The sequence below is a fragment of the Crotalus tigris genome, unplaced genomic scaffold, assembly GCF_016545835.1.
Source record: "Crotalus tigris isolate CLP2741 ecotype Arizona unplaced genomic scaffold, ASM1654583v1 scf7180000024461.2689607, whole genome shotgun sequence".
In the NCBI taxonomy this organism is placed as follows: domain Eukaryota; kingdom Metazoa; phylum Chordata; class Lepidosauria; order Squamata; family Viperidae; genus Crotalus; species Crotalus tigris.
In genome coordinates this window covers 1,715,644-1,740,946 of record NW_024100631.1, presented here as the reverse complement: position 1 = coordinate 1,740,946, position 25,303 = coordinate 1,715,644, and the positions used below count along the sequence as shown (strand labels likewise).

The 25,303-nt window shown below is 43.9% G+C and overlaps 1 protein-coding gene across 10 annotated transcripts in view; it reads right to left on the bottom strand.

Annotated features, from left to right (window-relative positions):
- Positions 1-25,303, bottom strand: part of ARVCF (ARVCF delta catenin family member) — a 197,890-nt gene that overhangs the window by 93,951 nt on the left and 78,636 nt on the right. The window contains exon 1 of one of the 10 annotated variants that reach the window (XM_039332372.1): positions 5,098-5,118. The exons of the other annotated variants lie outside the window; for them this stretch is intronic. The gene's annotated coding sequence lies outside the window, so the exon portion shown is untranslated. Of the gene's footprint in view, positions 1-5,097; positions 5,119-25,303 lie in introns of those variants that run through there. 10 annotated transcript variants of the gene reach the window in all.

Below are 25,303 nucleotides of genomic sequence, written 5' to 3'. Positions count from 1 at the left end.
CCGACTTGCAAGGAGGTGGATAAATCTCTGCCGCTTACATCTCTCATCCTGCCCGTAAGAGATAAATCAGGTTTAAGAAAAAAGGGTATGGCTGATTCTTTTCATCACTGGGCTTTCTAAAAACCATGTAAGAAAAGAAAAAAAACGGCATAGAAAATATCCTAAATAAACAAACAATGGAATGGAATATGGAATAGAATGGAAGGAAACAGAACGGAACGGAATGGAACAGAATATAGGGAAATAACAATAGCAATAGCACTTAGACTTATATACACTGTGTCATAGTTCCCTACAGCCCTCTCTAAGCGGTTTACAGAGTCAGCATCTTGCCCCCAACAATCTGGGTCCTCATTTTATTGACCTTGGAAGGATGGAAGGATGAGTCCACCTTGAGCTGGTCAGGATCGAACTCCTGGCAGTGGGCAGTCAGTTACCCTACAGTACTGCATTTTAACCACTGCATCCCCATAGGAGTAGAATAGAATAGAATAGAATAGAATAGAATAGAATAGAATAGAATAGAATAGAATAGAATAGAATAGAATAGGATGGGATGGGATGGGATGGGATGGGATGGGATGGGATGGGATGGGATAGGATAGAATAGAATAGAGTAGAATAGAATAGAATAGAATAGAATAGAATAGAATAGAATAGAATAGAATAGAATAGAATATATAGGATAGGATAGGATAGGATAGGATAGGATAGGATAGGATAGGATAGGATAGAAATGGCACTTAGACTTATATACCACCTCACAGTGCTTTACAGCCCACTCTAAGCAGTTTATACAGTTAGCAAATTGCCCCCAACAATCTGGGTCCTCATTTTACCAACCTCGTGAGGATGGAAGGCTGAGTCAACCTTGAGCCGGTCAGGATCGAACTGCCAAACTGCTGACAGTCGGCAGAATTAGCCTGCAATACTGCATTCTAACAGTACAGAACATAACAGAATACGATACGAACAGAACAGAATATGGAACAGAATGGAACAGAAAAGAATGAAATGGAAAGGAAAGGAACAGAACGGAACAGACCGGAACAGAATTTAGCGTGTAGAGAACAGAACAGAACAGAACATGAACAGAACAGAATAACTTGTCTTTATGAGAAGGATCTCCTTCCTTTCGTAAGATGATTACATCTACGCCTAACACCCCTGGATATGCAGGGGTGTCAGAAATAAGTAACTGGGCTTTTAAAACTGTCTACCGTGATTGGGGAATTATATGCCAATGAATATATGCAGCAGGCCATTTTTGCTCTGGGCCTTGTCGGCGTTGAAAAGGTCCAAACCACGCTTCGGAAATGTGCAAAACCAAGTCGCTTCTGGCTTTGCAATGGAAGTCCAAAATCTCCAATGAAGAGGTAGAAGCCAGAAGTCAAGCAAGGAATCATTCTATCTCTCTGGACAAAGTCCTTGAACTAAAAGGAAGCTTTTCGTAGCTGTCTCTTCTCTAGAAATGCCAATGATGGGGGGGAGGGAGGGGAAGAGAGGTCATGGCATTCCAGGTCTCTTAAAAATGACAGAAATTATGGGGACTTCCATAACAGGGCAGCTTTTGAAGCCTGACGCCGAGCTGCCAATTTTAGATTCAGCAGCTTCCCTTCTGAAACGTGTACAGCCTGGAGGGTCAACTGAGCAAAGATCTGGAATGCTACGAAGGTCACCCTTGAAAGAGCTGAACCTTCACCTGGCGTGTAAGTCAGGTCTGCAGTTGGTCAGGCCTTCTCATTTCCATCCCTTTGGCTATATATTTTAATGACAGCTCCCCAAGAGCTGGAAATTCTTCCCTTGCTTAAAGAAGCAGGCTGCATACCAAGATTTGCTGCTGTATTCCCAGTTAGAACAACACGCTGTTTAAAAAAAAGCAAGCTGTTCCTGGCCACGGTCCGATCATCCCTGGGGTGGATCTAGGGGTGACATGACAGCAGTGTTCCAATATTTGAGGGGCTGCCACAAAGAAGAGGAGGTCAAATTATTCTCCAAAACACCTGAAGGCGGGTCAAGAAACAAGGGATGGAAACTAATCAAGGAAGGAAGCAACCTGGAGTTAAGGAGAAACTTCAGGGCAATGAGAACAATTGATCAGTGGAAGAACTTGCCTCCAGATGTTGTGGGTGCTCCAACCCTGGATGTTTTTAAGAAGAGGTTGGACAACCATATGTCTGGAATGGTATAGGGTCTCCTGCCTGAACAGGACTAGAAGACCCCTAAGGTCCCTTCCAAATCTGTTATTCTGTATTCAGTGGAATGGCTTGCCTTCAGAAGCTGTGGGTGCTTCTGGAGGCTTTTAAGAAGGGGCTGGGCAACCATTTATCCAAAACGGTAGAGAGGGTCTCCTGCTTCAGCAGGGGGTTGGATTCAAAGACTTCCAAGGTCCCTTCCGACTCTTCTATGGTTCTGTTAAAGAACCTGTACCTAATTTTGACCCTGAAGAGTTGAAAACATGAAACCCACATTTGTCCTTTCGAGCCGAACGTTACCTTAAATAAGGCAGGGGATCAATAAAGAGGCTCAATTGACATAAACAAGACTTCCAAGTATTGGACGGTCTCCAAGAAGCATAACTATGAGTCTTAACCTTACAACCAGTGGTGGGATTCAAACAGGTGAACAGCCGGTTCTCTGTGTGGATGCCGCTTCCGGAAGTCCGTTCTGGGCCTGGGCAACAAAAAATGAGCTACCGGTTCTGCCGAAGTGGTGAGAACTGGCTGAATCCCACCACTGCTTATAACCACTCATTTAGTGACTGTTAGAACAGGGATGTCAAACTGCCGGCCCGTGGGCTGGTTGCATCATACGGAGGCCATGACGTAGTGAGTTTGACACCCGTGTGTTAGAAGTCACAACCGCACTAAAAAAAGTGACTTGACTGTTTTTTTGTTTGTTTTTAACATTAACTACCATTGCAGCATCCCCATGGTCACCTGATCAAAATTTGGACGGTTGATGTTTAGGACGGTTGCAATGTTCTAGGGCAGGGGTAGGCAACCTTGGCTCTTTTATGACTCGTGGACTTCAACTCCCAGAATTCCTGAGCTAGCATGGCTGAGCTTGGAAACCTCTCTCTTTTCCCTCAGCATGGCTGGCTCAGGAATTCTGGGAGTTGAAGTCCACGAGTCATAAAAGAGTCAAGGTTGCCTACCCGTTCTAGGGTCACATGATGCGAAGTCAATGAGGAAGTCAGATTCACTGAATAACTGTGTCACTAACTTCGCAACTGCAGTGAGTCACTTAACAACGGGGGCAAGACAGGTCATAAAATGGGGGCAAAACTCACGGAACACCTGTCTCCCTTAACAATGGAAATTTGGGATTCCATTGTGGTCCTGAGTTGAGGATAAGTTGTAAATTCCAGAAACCGACACAGCAATTTTGGTGTCTGGTCCCACCTGGGTGAACTTTGGCTATAGAAATAAATTTCTATATGCTGAACCCTCGTGAGAGAAAGCCTACCAAATTAGGGGATTAAAGAAGAATGAGGAAGGAACAGGGTAAGGAGATATTCATGGGAAAATGTCCACAAAGCTAAGGAAACCCTTTGCAAATTGTTTACGAGAGCTTGTAAAACTACCCAAGGTGCAAAGATAATAGGCAGGCTGTTTTGCGGCTTCTTCTCCATTACAACAGAATAGACCGGCTAGCAATCTGGAGACAATAAACTTAAGTCTTTCACAGAGAGCATAATTAATCTTTGGACTCTTTGTTAATTCAGTTTAAACTTAAGGAGAGATTAAAGCAAAGCCACTGGTGGTTAAAATGATTAGCATATGCTTCAGAAGAGTAAGAGACAGCTCACTTGGGAAGACCAGCAGATGAGAAATGAGGAGGTGAGAAGACCACTATCTTCACGCTCAAGTTTATGACCGTCTGGTTGACTAGCATGGAGAAAGACTGAACCAAGGAGACCTTCGGATTGATTCAAAGCAAGAAGTTACTTCTGAGTTGTCACATCTACCTTCTTACACATTAGCCTCAAAAACCCTTCCCATACAATGGAAGCTCCACAGGAGATCCTTTGAAGGACCTCATCCCCACGTCACTTTTTGCCCATTTAATGAACTGGATAGGAAACCCAGGGGTCTTCAAAGTTGGCCCTTTTATGACTTGGGGACTTCAACTCCCAGAATTGAAGTCCACAAGTCTTAAAGTTGCCAAGGTTGAGGACCCCTGCCATATAGTATAAGGTTGTAAAATGGGGGAAAACTCACTTAACAACATAAATTTGGGGCTCCATTGTAGTCATACGTTGAGGGTTACCTGTACTGGAATTAAAAGCCAACAATTCTTAAGACTTGGAGGGAAAAGAAGAACTTTAAAAAAAAAAAAGAATTATCCTATCAGAGATACTCCATACCAGAGATTCTTTAAGTGGGCTGTTTGCTGCAGAGGATCAGTTTGAAGAGCTCCCAAAAATAAATGCAGATATTAGGTAATGTGCTTGTAATTGGCTCCCCCACTGAGAGAAATGCAGTAAGAGGTGCCTCAATCAGAATGATGGAAATTCAAAACTGACTCCAAGTCGAACTCTTCTCTCACAATTTTGATTTACCATTGGTCTAACCACACTTGTTCTGTTCAATCGGCTTTCACACTTAAAGTGGAATTAGAACTCACCGTCTCCTGGTGATTGGTCCAAAGTCACCCAGTTGGCTTTCATGACTAAGGCGGAACTAGAACTCACCGTCTCCTGGTGACTGGTCCAAAGTCACCCAGTTGGCTTTCATGACTAAGGCGGAACTAGAACTCACCGTCTCCTGGTAATTGATCCAAAGTCACCCAGTTGGCTTTCATGACTAAGGCGGAACTAGAACTCACTGTCTCCTGGTGACTGGTCCAAAGTCACCCAGTTGGCTTTCATGACTAAGGCGGAACTAGAACTCACAGTCTCCTGGTGACTGGTCCAAAGTCACCCAGTTGGCTTTCATGACTAAGGCGGAACTAGAACTCACAGTCTCCTGGTGATTGGTCCAAAGTCACCCATTGGCTTTCATGACTAAGGCGGAACTAGAACTCACCGTCTCCTGGTGATTGGTCCAAAGTCACCCAGTTGGCTTTCATGACTAAGGCAGAACTAGAACTCACCGTCTCCTGGTGATTGGTCCAAAGTCACCCACTTGGCTTTCATGACTAAGGCGGAACTAGAACTCACAGTCTCCTGGTGACTGGTCCAAAGTCACCCAGTTGGCTTTCATGACTAAGGCGGAACTAGAACTCACAGTCTCCTGGTGATTGGCCCAAAGTCACCCAGTTGGCTTTCATGGCTGAGGCTGAACTAGAACTCACTGTCTCCTGATGATTGGTCCGAAGTCACCCAGCTGGCTTTCATGACTAAAGCAGAACTAGAACTCATTGTCTCCTGGTGATTAGCCCAAAGTTATCCAACTGGCTTTTATACCTAAGGTGGGACTACAACTCATGGCCTCTGGGTTTCTAGCCTGGGGTCTTGACCACTAGACCAAACTGGCTCTGATACACATGCAGTTCATCCCTTGCTAATCCATTGAGGAAAACCCATTCACCAATTGATGCCATGTAGACCATACCGAAGCATATTGTACATTTGCTGGGAGATCTAACCAAATCTCTACAGTGGTGCTACATCTCAGTGGACAATAGAAAAAGGACTCTTGGATAGGATGTTTGCTAGAAGACTAATCAACCTTCAAGGTCCCTTCTACGCCTATGATTTTCTATGGTTCTCTAAGCTGTGTGGCATTCTGGTGACTGGAATATTAGGGCTTTGTTTATAGCTTTAGGAGCAGTTGAGCAATCTGTCTCCAAAAGACAACACGATCACTGTCAAAATTTCACAATGCCGGCTCAAGGAAAGGAAGAGGTTGAAAGGGGAAAGGGTCAACGTTGGGTGAACAACTGTTGTGTATCCAGACTCCTGCTGTAACTAAGAAGCATGCAATTTCGCCAAGGCAGGAATCCCAAAAATGCAAATCAAGGGCTTGGTTCCAACATCTCAACTAAGGAAGGAAAAATTCTCCAGAATCCCTGAACTGATAATCCTAGACTTGTTTCAATCTGGAAATCCAATTGCCGAAAAAAGGTGCCAGGTGGAATTTAGTAGACATACAATATTGACATTCATAACTCTGGTTTCAAAATCTAGTCTACCTCGAAAGGTTTGATACTTCCTATATTCTAGCAATGGTAAGTGGAGAATCATGGCTGAAGACCATCAATCCCCACCCATTGGGTTTATTAGCTGCTGGGTCCCAATAAAGAAGAATAATTGTAGCATGGGGTTGAAATGAGGGGTTTTTGGCGCTCTCTGAGCTTGGTGGTTTTCTTGCAGATGTTTCGTTACCCAACTAGGGAACATCATTTGTCTGAAATGGTATAGGGTAGGGGTAGGCAACCTTGGCTCTTTTATGACTCATGGACTTCAACTCCCAGAATTCCTCAGCCAGCATGGGGCAACTATGGCCCCCTCATGACTCGTGGACTTCAACTCCCAGAATCCCTGAGCCAGCATGGGGGAACTATGGCCCCCTCATGACTCGTGGACTTCAACTCCCAGAATTCCTGAGCCAGCATGGCTCAGCTTGGAAATCTCTCCCTTTCCCCTCAGCATGGCTGGCTCAGGAATTCTGGGAGTTGAAGTCCACGAGTCATAAAAGAGCCAAGGTCATAAATAGCAGGGGGGTTGGACTGGAAGACCTCCAAGGTCCCTTCTGACTGTGTTATTCTGTTCTGTTCTGCTTTGGCAACAACACCAAAGTGGCTTGCCACGATATTTGATTATTATTATTAACTTCCTGGTCAAGCCTACAGCGCTGAGAATCCAGGCCGTCTCCTGTCCTATACTCCAGCCTTTAAACACATATTCTTAACTCTTCAAGAATACCCAAAGGTATGTAGAATTATGAATCAACTTCAGAGTTTGAATGTAGTCCAGGACATTGCCACGATCAATCATATCTGCGTTTTTTAGACCATTACGACATCTTCCAAAAACAGTGGAACAGATTGATTAAAACCTTCAAGTTTCCCTTTCAAATATATCTCTTTGGCATTTTCCTTCTTGAATTTAGTCATTCTTGCAATTACAGGTTTTTATTTTTAACCAAAATGCAGCTCTTCTAAAAACTCTTAAAAATGAATCCAAGACATGCCAGCCGTGAAAGGGGTTACTCGATAAACTTGCTTTTAATTAAGTCGGTCCATTAGGTAGAGAGAATCAATGTCGGATGAATATCCAGTCCGAGGCTATTGAAAAGGATACACTGGATCATTCATTCTTGCAGCCGATATCGCTTTTGGTTTGCCAAAAAAACCCCAACAACAACAACAACCGTCAGGATGTCATTCAAGTGCGATACACACCTTCACAATTTTCCATAAGGAAGAACATCTTCGCTGGCTGTTTTATTTCAGACCAGTTATCACAATCTTCAAATCTGTAACTAATCCGCTTGCAATTATTGTAATTGCCTCTCATTTCTCTAAATGTGACAAATGTCAAACTGTCATCCTTATTCCGAAATAGTCTGAAGATTTGACATCTCGTACGCAGGTTAAAACCGTTTCTCATTGATAAATATTTACAAATCAAGATGACATTCCCTTAAGCTCTATTCCCAACGGGAGAAGTAGAATCAAGGTGAAAGGATCCCGCATTTTGAAGCTTACTGGTTGTGAGGATGTTTTGGTTACCAGATTCTTCGGGTATCATCCTTGGGAGAGAAATTCCAGCTTGCAAAATGGAGGACTTTCACACGACCTATCTTATGTCCTTGGAGCAAGTATGTATCGTACAGATATTTGTGCTGCACCAATATTTGTACCTCAGACTTGAATGGCAGGGTCCTGGGTGTTCTCTGAGCTTGGTTGTTTTCTTGCAGATGTTTCTTGATCCAAGTAGGTAACATCATCAGTGTTAGAAGGGAGTGGAATTTATGGAGAGGAAGGAAGGAAGGAAGGAAGGAAGGAAGGAAGGAAGGAAGGAAGGAAGGAAGGAAGGAAGGAAGGAAGGAAGGAAGGAATGACGGACTATGGGGTCCTTGGTATTCTTTGAGCTTGTTTTCTTGCGGATGTTTCATGACCCAACTAGGTAACATCATCAGTGTTAGTAGGGCTTGGGAGGGGGAGGAGGAGGCGGTGGTGGTGGTTAGATTCTTGATACTCTCTAAGCTTGTTTGTTTTCTTGCTGATGTTTCATAACCCAACTAAGTAACATCATCAGTTAGAAGGGGATGGGATTTCTGGAGAAGAGGAGAAGGGGAGGAGGAGGGGGGGGGAGGTAGATCATTGGTATTCTCTGAGCTTGGTTATTTTGTTTTCTTGCTAATGTTTCATGAGCCAACTAAGTAACATCACCAGTGTTAGAAGAGAGTGGGGCTTGGGGGAAGAAGGAGGAGGAGGAGGAGGAGGAGGAAGAGCAGGAGGTGGTGGTTAGGTTCTTGATACTCTCTAAGATTGGTTGTTTTCTTGCTGATGTTTCATGACCCAACCAGGTAACATCATCTGTGCTCTCTGTAGGCACGCGCACCATCACCCCAGTCCTAGGCCTTCAGCTGGGTTTTATAAAACCTTTCTGCTTTAGGCCTCCGCCAAAAAAAAAAAAGGTTCAATCATTCAATCAGTTTCAACTTCTCACGGGAAAAATAAAGATCTTGCAAAGTTGGAATTGATTGATTGAACTTTTTAGTCCCACCCAGTCTGCCGTTACCACCGCAGCCACGCCCACCCAATGGGCCACACCCACCCAATGGGCCACGCTCACCCAGCACCCAACGATATATAAGTGGGTTTTGGGTTGCAGTTTGGGCACTCGGTCTCTCAAAGGTTTGCCATCCCTAGATTAGGGCTTCATTTTGATTGCTCTCTATTCTCCCTATTGTTTGCTGGGATCAGACCACATGGAGAAGGGGAAACAAGACAGACTATTAATCTGGGCAAAGGAGGACAGTGGGGATGGAGAAATAACACTGTGCCATTCAGCCCCCCCCCATCCACACACACACACCCATAACCCATCCCTTAACACAATGTTGAGCACAGCCAATTAACAAAGCGTTTTCCAGCTTTCCAAGATGCCTTGCTACCAGTCCTGGTGATGTTCACTCTAAAGACTGAACATGATTGTTCGCTTGCTCCATTTAGCAATAGTCTTCACCGCCTGGAATTTGTTGCTGCAAACGACAATAGTCCTTCTTATCTAACAGTTATTAAGCCCATGCGCAGCCAACGTTCAGCAAATACTCAATTTAGAGAGAGGGAAAAAAATCAATTAATATCAGCTATCACAGAGAAGGAATGTCTCCCCCTCCCTTTACACTGACTAAATAAACAATTCCTTTGCCTTGGTAATCAAGTAAAATGTTGTAAGAGCGGCGATGTTTACTTTCAATCTTCCAGGGTTACCACACAGGAGCTATGTAGTCCTGGCGGGTTTATTGAACACCGGAGATGCTGCAGATCATTACCTCCGGCAGACACAAAAGACATTAATGGCAGGATTGATGAGGTAGAAGGGAACAGCTCCACAGCATGCCAGCCTATTTGCACAAGGTATGCACAAACAAACAGCCACACTTAATGGAACCCGGCAAAGAGCCTGGTACCTATAGAATATTTGTAGTTGAGGTTGAATTGTGGGAGTCCTTGGTGCTCTCTGAGCTTGGCTGTTTTGCTTGCAGACATTTCATTACCCAATTAGGTAACATCATCAATGCTAGAAGGGAGTGAGGTTTGTAGAGAGGAGGGGGGGAGGAGGTCTGTGGGATCACTGGTGCTTGCTCTCTGAGCTTGGTTGTTTGCTTGCAGACATTTCATTACCCAACTATCTTAGGAAACATCATTAGTGCTAGAAGTGAGTGGGAATTGTAGGGAGGAGGAGGAGGAGGAAGAGAAGGAGGAGAAGGAGGAGAAGAAGAGGAGGAGAAGAAGAGGAGGAGGAGGAAAAAGAAGAAGAGGAGGAGGAGGAGGAGGAGGAGGAGAAGGAAGAAGAAGGAGAAAGAGAAGAAGAAGAAGAGGAGAAGAAGAGGAGGAGGAGGAAGAAGAAGAAGAGGAGAAGGAGGAGGAGGAGAAGGAGGAGGAGATGGTTAGATTCTTGATACTCTCTAAGCTTGGTTGATTTCTTGCTGAAGTTTCATGACCCAACCAGGTAACATCATCAGTGCTAGAAGGGAGTGGGGATTGTAGGGAGGAGGAAGAGGAGGAGGCGAAGGAAGAGGATGATGACCATGACAATGGGTCCCTGGTGCTGTCTGAGCTTGGTTGATTTCCTGCAGACATTTCAGGACTAGGTAACATCATCCATGCTAGAAGCGGTTAGTTTGTGAAGAGGAGGAGGAGGAAGCGAAGGAGATCTGTAGAGTCCTTGGTGCTCTCTTGAGCTGGCTCGTTTTCTGACCAATGTTTCATGACCCAAGCAGGTAACAACATCAGTGCTTCCTATTCACCAACTTCAGGATAATTTTTCCTTAAGCATAACCCGATCTATCCCAACCTACAGAGCGGTTTTTCCATTCATCCCACCGCTTAGCCTGGTCTGAATGTGCCACGAGTTGTCAGCGCAAAATGTGTCCCCCAAAAACGAGGTGGGGGGCAATTAGCAGAGCCATTTGGAGGAGACAGATTGCCAGCTTTCTGCTTTGGGTTTGACTTGACCTAGAACACCCTCAACCCCCCCCCCACCAAAGCAGGAAAAGAGAAAAACAATTAGAGCAGCTTCCCGCTGGAGTTGATCAGTAAGCATTTTTTTCCCCCCTTCAGAAATGCTGAATGCAGATGTCGCACTTTTCCTTACCACACCCTTTGTTGAAATGCAAAACGATTTTTTTGCTCAGCTTTCTTGCACTGGAGCAATTAGAGACGGGGAGGGATTTCCATGCAAAATTAAGTCGCCCCCCCCTTTTTTTTCTTTTTTTTGCAGAAGAAGAGAAAAAAAGCACTCTTGTTTTTCAAGCCTCCGTTTTATCTGCTCTTTCCTTACACATCTAGTATCGTCGAGGACATACAGGTAAGGTAGTTACTCGCCTTACGACAGTTTGCTGGGTGACCAAATTTACAAGAACGCTGGGAAAAAGTGACTTATGACCATTTCTCACACTTACAATCATTGCAGCATCCTCATGGTCATGTGATCAAAATTCAGATGCTTAGCAACTGGCGTGTATGTATGTTGGTTGCAGTGTCTTGAGGTCCATGGAATTCAAGGAGATGTTTGGAGTTTAACCCACTTGTGACTACAAAAAGATTCTAGGCTGATGCCTCTTTTTACTCCACCCCCCCCACTCCTTCTCCTACAGCAAGTCTCCAAACCTGGCAACTTTAAGACTTGTGGACTTCAATTCCCAGAACTCCTCTGCCAGCAGGGAAGGAAGGAGGAGGAATTCTGGGAGTTGAAGTCCAGAAGTCTTTTAAGTTGCCACGTTTGGGGACCCCTGTCCTATAATCTCTTCCTTGCAAGTCCTCAGTTCAATTCCTGGTTTTAACAAAAGCTGCAATGCTACTCCCGTAAAGGTTGGCCAAGGTCCAGATTCAAGTCAGCTTGGGACTTTGCCCTTATAAAGAAAATTCATCAAAGCATGTCAAGAGACTCCTCCATCCTATTCCCTTCCTACACTGAAGACCACAAGTCCAGCCTGGATTAAAAAAATATGTAAGACAATAAATTTATTACTGGACACCTCCCTAGCTATACAAGGAGATTTGTGATCTCATTCATTCACCCCGTGCAAAGCCACTGGGGAATCATCGGAGGTGGGTGGAAATGCAATAGTATAATCAGCATGTCAAGAAGCTGGGAAATTAATCTAATTAAACCACCTAAGAAAAATAGCACTAGGGGGAAGAGAAAAAAAAATGAAGAATCAGAGCAAAATACATCAGAGCTTAAGTAATTTGCTCTCAGGTCAAAAACCTGCCTTTAATTGACATCTGTATTTATCACCCATTGGGACTAGCATTTATCTTGTGAATTTTACATGGAAAGGCTTCCGTTTCTGGTATAAATAACACCGATTATGAGTTGAAGAACATTGACCCATCCTTTGACTCTTCTACTTTGGAAGCAGGCGAAGATATCAGGAGAATTTGGGCACCGCTCTCCAGAAGAGTGGAGATTTTGCTTCTGTGTGGTCCTTAGTTTACTTGCAGACATTTCATTACCAAACTATCTGCTAACACTGATGGTGTTACCTAGTTTGGTAAAGAAATGTCTGCAAGAAAATCACCAAACTCAGAGAATACCTAGGACTCCACCTTCCTTCCTTCCTTCCTTCCTTCCTTCCTTCCTTCCTTCCTTCCTTCCTTCCTTCCTTCCTTCCTTCCTTCCTTCCTCCCTCCCTCCCTCCCTCCCTTCCTCCCTCCCTCCATAAATTCCACCTTCTAGCACTCATTACCTCGTTTGGTAATGAAATGTCTGCAAGAAAACCACCAAGCTCAGAGAGTACCTAGGACTCCACCTCCCTCCCTCCTCTCCATAAATTCCACTCCCTTCTAGCACTGATGATGTTACCTAGATGGGTCCTAAAACATCTGCAAGAAAATCACCAAGCTTAGAGAACAACAAGGACCCCACAGTTCAGCCCTGAACTACAAATATTTTGCATCCATGAGAAGAAGTCAATGTCAGGCACAAAGGATCAGGACCATACATGAAGTTGCAGTTCAGAAGATTTATTGCTGAAGTCAGATTTAGTCAACTAAAGTTCAATGCTAAATTGGCACTAGAAAAGAGTCAACCAAATTCAAGAGGTGCTGGGACTGAGATGGTTTGTGGCAACATAACGACTCTAAGCTAATGACATGTTTAATGCCACCCACCAGCTCAGCCTGCTCTTCTCCTACATCCAGAGGGAAAGAGAAAGCAAGCATGTCTAGTCCAGCAGTGAAGAGGTGTGAGATAGCTGGCATTAATCAGATGAAGCTAGGAGCTATGAAGTAAGGATTGGACAGTTCTCGAGAGAGCAGCATTAAGAGATCAGATCGTCTTGATGGTGCTTGCTTGGTTGAGTTCATTAGTCTGAAGTTCACACTTGACTTACAACAACAGTTCATTTAGACCAGGGATTCCCAACCAGGGGTGCAAGACGATATTCCAGGGGGTGCAAAAACTTGGAGTTTTCAAAATTATAGTGCATAATGCATAATTTCTTGCCGTTATTTTGAACTTTTGTAAGGAGTGTGAGAAGATATCAGAAGCGTTCAAGGGATGCGGGGTATAGAAAAGGTTGAAAACCACTGATTTAGACCATTCGAAGTTACCACGGCACTGAAAAAATGAATTACGACCGATTTTCACACTTCTAACCATTGTAGCCTCCCTGCGGCCAGGTGATCAAAATTCAGACATTGGCCACTGACTCCTATTTATGATGGTTACGGTGTCCCAGGATCAGGTGATTCTGTGTTGCGACTTTCTGACACACGGAGTCCATAGGGATGTCAGTAACCGCGATGTTACTAATTTAACAACTGCCAGAGTTGCTTCCCAACTCCAGCAAGAAAGCTCATCCAATGGGGCAAAACCCACGTAACAACTGTCTCACCTAGCAACACAATGCTTGGGCTCAACTGTGGCCGTACGTTGAGGACTACCTGTATTTTTAGAATAATCCAATTGATCGTTCAGGTACCATCAAGTCGGATGACTGTTGTTGTTTCTTTAATTGAGTCAGCCTGATCATTAGAAGAATGAAGCACCGATTCGGGAAATGATTAGATTTCTATTAATGGGCAGCCCGGGTGGCTTATTTAGAAGCACGATGCGCAAGAACGAAAAAAACAACAACGGGGGAGAGGATGAAAAAGAGTAATCGAAAGCTTTTGCCATCCTCTGCCAGGCAGGATTATCTTTCTGCAATATTTCAGTAAATCCCCATTGTTCTAACAACCCCGGCTGATAATGCCAAGCCTTAATCCTGTGTGTCACTGGGAAATTCACAGCTCAACAATTCCCATTCAGCCTCAGCCAAAATGTCTTAGACTTGGGACGAAGTCAAACGTGTTCTTCTATGGGAAACGGCACCCATAGCTAATCAATTTCAAATGATCAACGAAGATTACTGGGCGAACGAGAAAGACAGGGGAAAAAATAAGAACAACAACATTCAGACCATATTCTAACCTAATCAAGGGCCACAGTGCCGAGAAATAATTCGGAAGAAGAGGAAGAAAGGGAGAAGTCAAAGATTACATTCCACAATGAAGTCAATTATTAGTTCGGCTCCTCAATGCAGATTTGCTTGTTGGAAAGGTTGGCAGGTACGCGGATGGGCAATGAGTCAACTCTGGTAATATTTTCAAGAAGGGTCCAGTTTTTGTCTATCAGTCTTATCAGAGGTGGGGTCCTTGGTGCTCTCTGAACTTGGGTGTTTTCTTGCAGACATTTCATTACCAAACTGGGTAACAGCATCAGTGCTAAAAGGGAATGGGGTTTGCAGAAAGGAGGAGGAGGAAGAGGAGGAGGAGGAGGAGGAGGAGAACTGTGGGGTCCTTGATGTTCTCTGAGGATGGTTTTTTTTTGCAGACATTTCATTATCAAACTAGGTAACATCATCAGTGTTATAAGGGAGTGGGCTTTGCAGAGAGAAGGAAGAGGAAGAGAGAGGGGGGGGAGGGAGGGAGGGAGAGAGGGAAAGAGAGAGAGAGAGAGAGAGAGAGAGAGAGCCTGTTTTGTTGATCTGTTGCTAATGATAGAACAGTCACAAAGGAGACATATGACACTGATCACATCAAAGCTAGCCAGATGTTTCTCCTAGGTGGAAGCTAGCCAGATATGTCTCCTAGATAGAACATCTCAAGTCTATCACGTAAGAACAGTCACAAAGGAGACATATGACACCGATCACATCAAAGCCACCCAGATGTTTCTCCTAGTTGGAAGCTAGCCAGATGTGCCTCCTAGGTAGAACATCTCAAGTACATCAAGTAAGAACAGTCACAAAGGAGACATATGACACCGATCACATCAAAGCTAGCCAGATGTGTCTCCTAGGTGGAACATCTCAAGTACATCAAGTAAGAACAGTCACAAAGGAGACATATGACACCGCTCGCATCAAAGCTAGCCAGATGTGTCTCCTAGATGTTATCTCCAGTCCATCACGTATGACCTTTAATTAAACCCTTTTCTTGGTTTTAGGCAAATCCTCAAAATAAAGAAACAAAAATGAAAGAGCTGAATGTTCTGTTCCTGCCCAGAAGATCTCAACAGAGATTTATCCTTAGCTTGGGACTTTGTGATTCCCAACCCAACATGGCAGACAAGTAGTGTCCATACCTCATCTGGAAGTATCGCCTTAATATTGAATCAGCCTCCTCTAATTTTTGGTAAAGGGTTAGGTTGGAAATTGTGTCATTCTTGAGCAGGAAAGGAAGTGTCTCAGGGTTGTGTAGACTAGGTTATTTGGGGGGGGGGGGAACCTACTCTGCAGTACACTCGGCTCCTGCTTGTAAAACCTTCAACAGCTGCAGCCAGTGGGTGAATTTTACACTTCATCAAGATAACTTTAGCTGGATGGTCATTGAATTTTTTTGGCAGCCTACATTTTCCCTACCACGTTGTGGGCATGAAATGCGAAAAGCAGCTTGGGTGACAGCTGTGGAAGAGGCAGCAACTCTTCAGACCCGAAGCCAAGTTCCTTGGACGTGAAAATAGTCCTCGACCTACGACCAGAATCACAATCAGGTCCAAATCCCAAAACAGGAACAGTAGATTGGACATTCAAATCCAAGAAAAGAACAAATTCACAACAGCCACTGTATTATTACCCCATCTTTCCAGACCCATCAAACATGCCAGGGAAATGACTCTGAGGAGCTGCTAATGGAGGCTAATTTGCCCCCTTCACACTGGTTCTCTCTTTGAAGTACTTTGGTGGGACAACAATGGCTTTAATGTCTGAGTACACAATGTCTTTCCAGACTGGAATGTTCTCATGAGTCCTTCCAAACACTGACTTTTCGGAAATGTCAAAGTTGTGTCCACTTGTTCTTCCACAGAGAGACTGACCTCTTTGTCTCTCTTCAAGAGCAGGAGGGCAGGGAGAGCAGAGGACAACCAGCCTAATGTGGCTTGTCAAAGAGGATGTGTCAACTGCTCCAGATCCTTAAGGAGCAGTCATCAATGGGCCATCAACTCATTGGCCATCAATGGGCACATAGAGAGAAATAACCTGTTTATGTCTTTTCCAATAGCATCACATCTTCCTTTGACAAAGTGTCTGCTTCTCAATTTGCTGTTTTCAGTGGAAATTAGGACAAATCCTCACTGTGAGTCAAACAACAACAACAATCCTTCTCTCCAAAAATAAATTTTACACATTGTATTTGCCTCTAGGCATTCCTCCATCAGATCCCAAGTTTCCATTCTGTGCAACAGCCACATTTATTTCTCACTTTTAGACCACTACACCCTTCCTATGTAATCTTTATTTTATTTCTTTATTCATTGAAAGGCTGTGAAAGTTGGACCATAAGAAAGGCTAAGAGGTCAAAGAATGGAGGCCTTTGAACTCTGGTGCTGGAGAAGACTCCTGCGAGTCCCCTGGACTGCAAGGCGATCAAACCGGTCAGTCCTAGAGGAGATCAACCCTGACTGCTCCTTAGAAGGCCAGATCCTGAAGTTGAAACTCAAGTACTTTGGCCACCTAATGAGAAGGAAGGACTCACAAGAGCCTGATGCTGGGAAAGATTGAGGGCAATAGAAGAAGGGGATGACAGAAAATGAAGTGGCTAGATGGAGTCATTGAAGCAGTAGACGTAAGCTTAAATGGACTCCAGAAGATGGTAGAGGACAGGAAGGCTTGGAGGAACACTGTCCATGGGGTCATGATGAGTCGGACACGACTTCACAATTAACAGCAACAAATAGGACTGCTTATCTCATAGGAAGACTCTAGCAGCTCACAACTATCCATAAGACATTCTCTACAATCCAGGCATGAAGACAAACATCTCCCTATCTCAACCCCCATCTTAAGTCAATACTTGGGGGAAGAGCCAGTTCTTCAATTCCCCATGGAAGGCAAAAGGGAAAGGGATTCTTTGTTTTGCTGGGGGGGGGGGGCAGAGTTAAATGAGACTTCACCTTAGAGTTGTTACATTCCAAAAACATTCCAGCTCCTCTTGTATTCTACTGACCCTTATTATCTGGTGCCAATTTAGTGTTGACTTGATTATTATCCTAAGCTTATGATTAGATTTGTGAGATTAATGTCAGGTGCAAAAAATCAGGACCGTGCAGTTCAGAAGCTTTATTGCTCAGGCTATACAGAAGAATCTATTCAACTGACGTTCAAGACGAAATTGGCACCAGATAATGGTTTAAGGGAATTCAAGAGGAGTTGGATTTAGACCATTTGTGGTGACATAACAATTCAAGGCTACTGACTTGTTTAACTCCACCTCCCAGCTCGGCTTGCTCATCTCCTACAGCTGGGAGACTATTCTAAAGGACTATGGTGGCCACCAAGAAGGCACGCCTCTGAAGTCCCATCAGGTGCAACATTTAAGGGAGAGGATCTGAAGCCTGTTCACCTATCCAATCTAACCTAATAGGGTGGGCAGACACTCTCAAGGAGATGTGGTCATACAGATAACCAAGTAGGGCTTTAAAGGTGATAACCAGCACCTTGAATTGCACCTGGACAAAATGTTTAGATCTCTTCTCAAATAAATACAAAGAAACCTGGGGTTTCTTCCAAGTAGTACTTTTTAGAGTTTCCCTCACCCAAAACATGGGCCTGATGAAGGATCCACTAGGACACCAGCCCTAATTAGAAGTTTGCATATTTAAGAAGACTGCCAAATAGTCCTTGCCACAGCCAACGTCAGGGAGACTCAAGCAGTCCATTAGCAAAATCATTTTCAGAAGTGTGCAATAAAATAATGACATAAAATTGTAGAGGATGTGAAAATGATAATAAAAATCATTAGCCAGTTATGGGTTGAGATTAAGATACTTTAAATAGTATAATGAGCTGCCCTTAACATGGGGGAAATATCTATACATAAGCAATTAATGTTTTTTTTTACAAACAATGTCTTTGATCATTCGATGTAACCTAGATGGGAGATGGTCACCTTTCATTTCATTGGAGTAGGAACCAGTTTTTTTCTCAGAGCAACTGACTAACACTAAAATCAAATTATCAAATCTTTAACAATGGATTTCACGCCATGACATGGTGGTTTCATCCATGGTTTGTAGAATAAACCATGCTAGATGATTTTGCACATCAGGCTCATCCCTAAAGCGTGGGCTACAAGCCACAATAGCTGAAGTCAAACCACATACTAATCCCCCCAAAAAAGCAAGTCAAATTAGATTGATGTATGGAGCTGGCATGTATGGTTTTTCCCGGTTGCAATGTATGGCTGTGAAAGTTGGACCATAAGAAAGGCTGAGCGCCAAAGAATGGAAGACTTTGAACTCTGGTGCTGGAGAAGACTCCTGCGAGTCCCCTGGATGGCAAGGCAATCAAACCAGTCAGTCCTAGAGGAGATCAACCCTGACTGCTCTTTAGAAGGCCAGATCCTGAAGTTGAAACTCAAATACTTTGACCACCTAATGAGAAGGACTCACTGGAGAAGAGCCTAATGCTGGGAAAGATGGAGGGCAAGAGAAGAAGGGGACGACAGAGGATGAGGTGGCTGGAGGGAGTCACTGAAGCAGTAGGTATGAGCTTAAAGGGACTCCAGAAGATGGTAGAGGACAGGAAGGCCTGGAGGAACGTTGTCCATGGGGTCGCGATGGGTTGGACACGACTTTGCAACTAACAAAAACATGGAGCTAGCATCCTATTTCAGTGAGAGGAGAGGGACACATTTTACTTCTAGAAGAATAGTAATAGTAATAGTAATAGTAGTAAAGTTGGAAGGGACCTTGGAGGTCATCTAGTCCAACCCCCTGCTCGGGCAGGAAACCCTACACCATTTCGGACAAATGGCTGTCCAGTCTCTTCTTAAAAACTTCCAGTGTTGGAGCATTTACTGCTTCTGGAGGCAAGCTGTTCCACTGATTAATTGTTCTCACTGTCAGGAAGTTTTTGTAGAGAGAATTTTTGTAGCTCAGGGTTGATATGTTGGTCCTTGGTGCTCTCTGAGGTTGGGGGTTTTCTTGCAGATGCTTCACGACCCAACTAGACAACATCATCAATACTGAAAAGGAGTGGGTGTTCCAAGGAGGAGGAGGAGGAGGAGGAGGAGTTGTTCTTGGTGCTCTCTGAGCTTTGTTTTCTTGCAGACATTTCATTACCCAACTCAGTAACATCATCAGTGCCAGCAATGAAACGTCTGCAAGAAAGCAGCTAAGCACAGGGAGCGCCAAAGACCCTACCGAACACGTTTTACCTAGGAACAGATTCAGCAAGATGAACTGCGTCCCTTTGGATGCAAATATGATATACAGTATAGACAGCTTCTACTTGCAGCAGGTTAAGCTGCCTGCAAATAAATCTCCGTTAAGTACTGGCAGGGCTGCAGGGAGAGGGTTAAACTTCGGCAGAAAACATCTCCTTGAGGCTGCCATTGTGTCAAAGAAGTAGAATCAAACGGTTGTTTTCGCTTCACTGCTTGGGATCGTGATGCAATTTTGTCTCCGGGTAAATCAGTTGCACCAATTACCGAATGGGATTAAGAAAGGAAAAGCGCTGGGCAGCTCCCCATTGAATTAAGAGCCTGGAAGAAAAGCTGGAAGGCTGAACTATCACTGACCTCATTCAGCTGGAGAATCCACCCTGACCCAGTGGAATGGGAGGGCTCCGGAGAGGCTCTTAAAAGACGTACAAGTTGATGGTCCATAAAAGAGTAGGTCACTTAAGTGCAAAACAAAGCAGCAGGCTTAAAGCAGCGAGTGCACCCAAGAGTCTGTGTTTGCACAGCCAGACCTGACTTTGCCCCTTTCAGAAGAGAAAAAAAAAAAGATCACCTTGGAAGGCAGGAGCATGTTTCAAGCAGGTTTCGGTCGCCACAATATTAAAAAAAGATGCTGAGACTGTAGATTGCAAGGGTAGGCAACCTTGCCTCTCTTATGACTTGTGGACTTCAACTCCCAGGAAGCAATGGTTGGAAGCTGATCAAGGAGAGAAGCAACCTGGAATTAAGGAGAAAGTTCCTGACATTGAAGACAATTAACCAGTAGAACAGTTTTGCCTTCAGAAATCGTGGGCACTCCATCACTGGAGGTTTTTAAGAAGAGAGGGGACAGTCATTTGTCTGAGATAGTATAGGTTCTCCTGCTTGAGCAGGGGGCTGGACTAGAAGACCTCCAAGGTCCCTACCAGCTCTATTCTATTCTATTCTATTCTACTCTATTCTATTCTACTCAACTCTACTCTACTCTACTCTACTCTATTCTATTCTATTCTATTCTATTCTATTCTACTCTACTCTATATTTCTACTCTATTCTATTCTATTCTATTCTATTCTACTCTATATTTCTATTCTATTCTACTCTATTCTATTCTACTCTATATTTCTATTCTATTCTACTCTATATTTCTATTCTATTCTATTCTATTCTATTCTATTCTATTCTATTCATCTGACTTGTGTAGGTAGTGTCAGAAAACTATTCACTGGCCAGAATCAGTGCTATTCACCTAATCTTAGCCAAAAATGCTGATAAGAGAACATTTCTCCTACAAATTAATCGCTCAGAAAAGGAATGTTAGGTGATCAATCAAAAACTGTCATCAAGGGAGCACCTGCCTGTTTCCACTGTGATTTTTTTTTTTAAAAAAAAGAGCTATTACCCAATTTCTCCCTGATATGCAAAATGATCCAATTGATCGGTCCAGTTTCTTTTCTTTCTTTTTTCTTTTTCTTTTTTTCTTTTTTTTTGCTGCTGACCAAAACTCTTTGCATGAATGGTTAAGAGGTGAACTGAGAATTTCAACTGCATTACATCGGTCAGATGTGGCTCTTTTTAACTTTTAAAGGCCACACTACGGCAGCAGAGAAATAAGAAAGGATATTGCACATCCTGTGTGCCCTCTTGTACAATGTAAATAGGATGAATAGTTAGCAACAGGGTGCATTGATTGTCCAATTCAGCCCAAATAAGATTTTTATATCTGCAAATGGCCGTCTCTCCAGCAGAAATAATAATCTGGAATTTAGATCTTTGAGTTGGATCTTAAAACCCTGCCCTAGGTCTATCTTCTAATCTTCCAGCTGTGGCTTTTTGCAGCGTAATTTATATTTAGTCCTTTGAAACTCTTTCGCAACTGCTCTGCTCAACCATTGCTGGACTAAACAGAACGGGACAAATATCGTGTTTGCGTCAAAAAGCAAAACAAACCAAAAAAGCTATCAGCACAAGAACTCCGAGCTTGCTTCTCAAAGAGATGGAAATAGGGCCCATGCTGAGAAATTAATGCTGGGAGATATTGCCATGAAGACGGAATCTCAGCTGGGTGGTGGACGGGGGTAAAATGTTCACTCCAAGGGGTCTTGAGATTGGGACAGTAGCAGATTGAGGGTTGATGTGAAGCTGACACAAACTGGAAAGAATGTGTGTGAAGAGAAGGAGCAGGGATGACATGTTAGGAAGACATGTTAGGAAGACAAAAAAATGTGTGTTCTTTTCAGAAGAAGCCACTGATTATGAAAGGCACTACAAGAAGTTGATGAATATTACACAGATAACTCAACAGCTGCTCATGGTCTACAATCTTATATGCCAATTAAGAGAACTTCTGCATCAGAATATCGACTAAAACCACAACATTTGAACCTCCCAGAAAGGGATCCATGTATTGATAGTTCTCAGTGCATTCAAGACATCCTAGCCCTTGAAAAGCAGAGCAACAGTTTTCCTTGAGTAAGACGCACGGGGGCAAAGAATTAATTCTGTCCCTACCACAGGCTGCTGCACATATTGACCTACCTGATGCATCGTACTAAGTTAACTACGGTGGTTCAATAAGCTACAATTAGCTAAATTCATGCACAACTCCAAGCCATAAAATGTTGGCCTCAGACAAAATACTGCTTGGAAGAATGTATGAAGCCAAGAAGTGAACTGTGGAGTAACATAAGTCTTTCTATTAACAGTGTTTACTTGGAGTCCTTGGTGTTCTCTGAGCTTGGTGGTCTGCTTGCAGACATTTTACTATTTGTAGCAACATGTTACCTAGTTGGGTCATGAAACGTCTGCAATCCAGCTCAGAGAGCACCAAGGACCCTACAGTTCTCCTCCTCCTCTTCCTCCTCCTCCCTCCCTTCCTCTCTCCCACCCTCCCAGCACTGATGATGTTACCTAGTTGGGTCATGAACTGTCTGCAAGCAAACAACCCAGCTCAGAGAGTGCCAAGGACTCCACAGTCCTCCTCCTCCCTCCCTCCCTCTCTCCCTCCTAGCACTGATGATGTTATCTAGTTGGATCATGAAATGTCTGCAAGCAAAGCCAACTCAGAGAGCACCAAGGACCCTACAGTTCTCTCCTCCTCCTCCTCCTCCCTCCCTCCCTCCCTCCTACCCACACACCCTCCCAGCAAAGTTGTTTTCTTGCAGACATTTCATTATCAAACTAGGTAACATCATCAATGTTAGAAGGGCATGGGGTTTGCAGAGAGGAGGAGGAGGAGGAGGAGGAGGAGGAGGAGGAGGAGGAGGACTACGACGACGACGACTGTGGGTTTCTTGTGCTCTCTGAAGGTGGCTGTTTTCTTGCAGGCGTTTCAGGACCCAAGCTAGCACTGATGATGTTACCTACTTTGGGCAAGAAAGCAACTAAGCTCCGCGAGCGCCCAGGACCCCTCATTTCAACTCTGAGCTACAAAGATGCTCCTTTATTATTTTCAAAGGCATAACCAAATTCTACCGATGTCATGATCAGAACACCTGGAATTCAATTGGCCCACGCTTTTTCTCTCTGTGCTTCTGGCAGAAGACCAGACTCTGGAGTAATTCAATCCAGAATACCCCGAGTTTTGATTACGGATGTCTGATAATATATATGTTTTCCTAGGTTTTCGCGGGTGTTTGTATGTAGGTCTTTGGTTATTCGGGTTTTCTCCTGCGTCAAATTGGAAGTGTCTTGGCGACGTTTCGACGAAGTCTCATTCGTCATCTTCAGGCTGGTGTTTTCGGCTTCGTGCTTCTAGGAGCAATCTCTAGGAGCATTGCTCCTAGAAGCACGAAGCCGAAAACACCAGCCTGAAGATGACGAATGAGACTTTGTCGAAACGTCGCCAAGACACTTCCAATTTGACGCGGGAGAAAACCCGAATAACCAAAGACCTACATACACACACACACACACACACACATACATACATACACATATACACACACACACATAATAAAAACCCTCCCCAGAAGCATTTGGATAAAGTCAGTGGATGGAACATCTTGCTCCAATATCCTTCTGCCAAATTCCTTGAACAGCAAGACGGAGAAGCTGCTCTTGCTGTTTAAATTATCCCATCTCCGATACGCAGAAACATGCCGCAGCAGGAATTAGTCTTTTTTTTTTTTGCAACTATTTTGTGGTACCAGACAGATGTTGCTTTTTTTTTTAGCCCGTTTTCTTTTTCTGGAAGGGTTTGGACAGCCGTCAAGATTTCTGAGGGGTTTAATTTAGTGTTAAGCTTGGCTTCCGTTCAGAAGAAAACCAGGAATGATAAAGAAAAGGAGAGCTGTTTCATTTTATTGGCATTTTTTAAAACTCTGGGGTTGGCTCCCTGCGCAAGTTTTTTCTCTCTGTGTGTAATGTGGTTGTTTCAATTTAGCTGGGTAAAAACACAGAGAAAATCAAAAAATACAAAGGAAGTACAGATAATCCTTGGACTTATAACTGTTCATTTGGGGACTGTTTGAAGTTACTACGGGACTTGTGACCCATTTTCACACTTAAGATCCCCATGGTCACGTGATCAAAATTCAGATGTTTGACAACTGGCATGTATTAGGACGGTTGCAATGTCCCATGTCACGTGATCCCCTTTTATGACTTTCTAATCAGCAAAGTCAATGAGGGAAGCCAGATTCTCTTAACAACTGTGTTACTAACTTAACAGCTTCAATGATTCATTTAACAACTGTAGCAAGGTCGTAAAATGGGGCAAAACTCGCCTAACAAATGTCTCACTTCAAGGCTTCTCAACCTGTGATCCGTGGAACCCTGGAAGGGTCCGCAATGTCGTCACAGGGGGGACCACGAAGGCTTGAAGAAATGTTGTGATTTAAATCTTAAGTCTTGAGGGGGTCTGTGGCCACCAAATATATTTAAAGGGGGTCCATGGTGAAGAAAAAGTTGAGAACCACTTAGCAACAGAAATTTTGGACACCACTGTGGTCGTAAGTTGAGGATCACCTAGGCAAAGCCACATTAGTAAAGAGAAATGTAAAGAATGCCAGGATGAGGATTCTTCCAATTGAATCAAAACAAATCAAAGACCTACAGCAACACTTTGAAGCGGCTTAGATGTCTGAATCAGCCAAGGCCCTGCAGAGCTGCAAATTATGCATGCATTCAGAGATTACTTATGTCATTTCCTGCTTTAAAAGATGAAATATTTCCATGAATTAACACTGCGACTCCCAAGGATGCAATGATGGTCCCCGTAGATGCTTGGATGGTCGTAAAGAAACAAATCGACGGTAACCATTGCAACCGGTTCTACATGGGACAAACCACGTCGATTAAAAACCAGGATCCAGTCCAATGCTATGATCCCAAATCCTTTATCTCTACCCACAGCGAACACCAAACAACACCAGTTCGATTGGAGCGACACTAAGATCATCAGCTACACTACCACCGCCACGCGTGTGTGTTCATCAACAAGCAATTCCATCAACAGACACATCAACCCACAACCAGCTTATGAACCCCTCAGGATCCAAATCAATCGCACAGCCAACCGGAGACGGCACCAATCCTCAACCATCCCGGACAATCCCCCACTCCGACCAGCAGTTCACCTCCCAGGGACCCTGACCTGACATAACCTCCCCATCACAAGACGCATCACGAGACCCTCACTTGACACACCCACACCAGAAGCCCTTATCAACAGAAGAACACTGACATTCCTTAAACTCCGCTGAAGTTGTTACCTAGCCTGGTAATGAAACATTTGGAAACCAATGCACAAGCTCAGAGAAGAAACCTTCACCCTCAAAGAAACAAATGCTTATAATCCCACCAAATATGAGTATTAGATGAGCTTGTTCACTGCCCTTTTCTGAAGCTGGAGTAAACAAAGTACTTCTGATTCTACTGGGAGTGACCTACAGAGATTGTTCGAAGCAAAAAGAAGAAGAAGAAAAAATTAATTGCTTTCTGTGTCTCCTGGACACATTTCTGTCCAGGA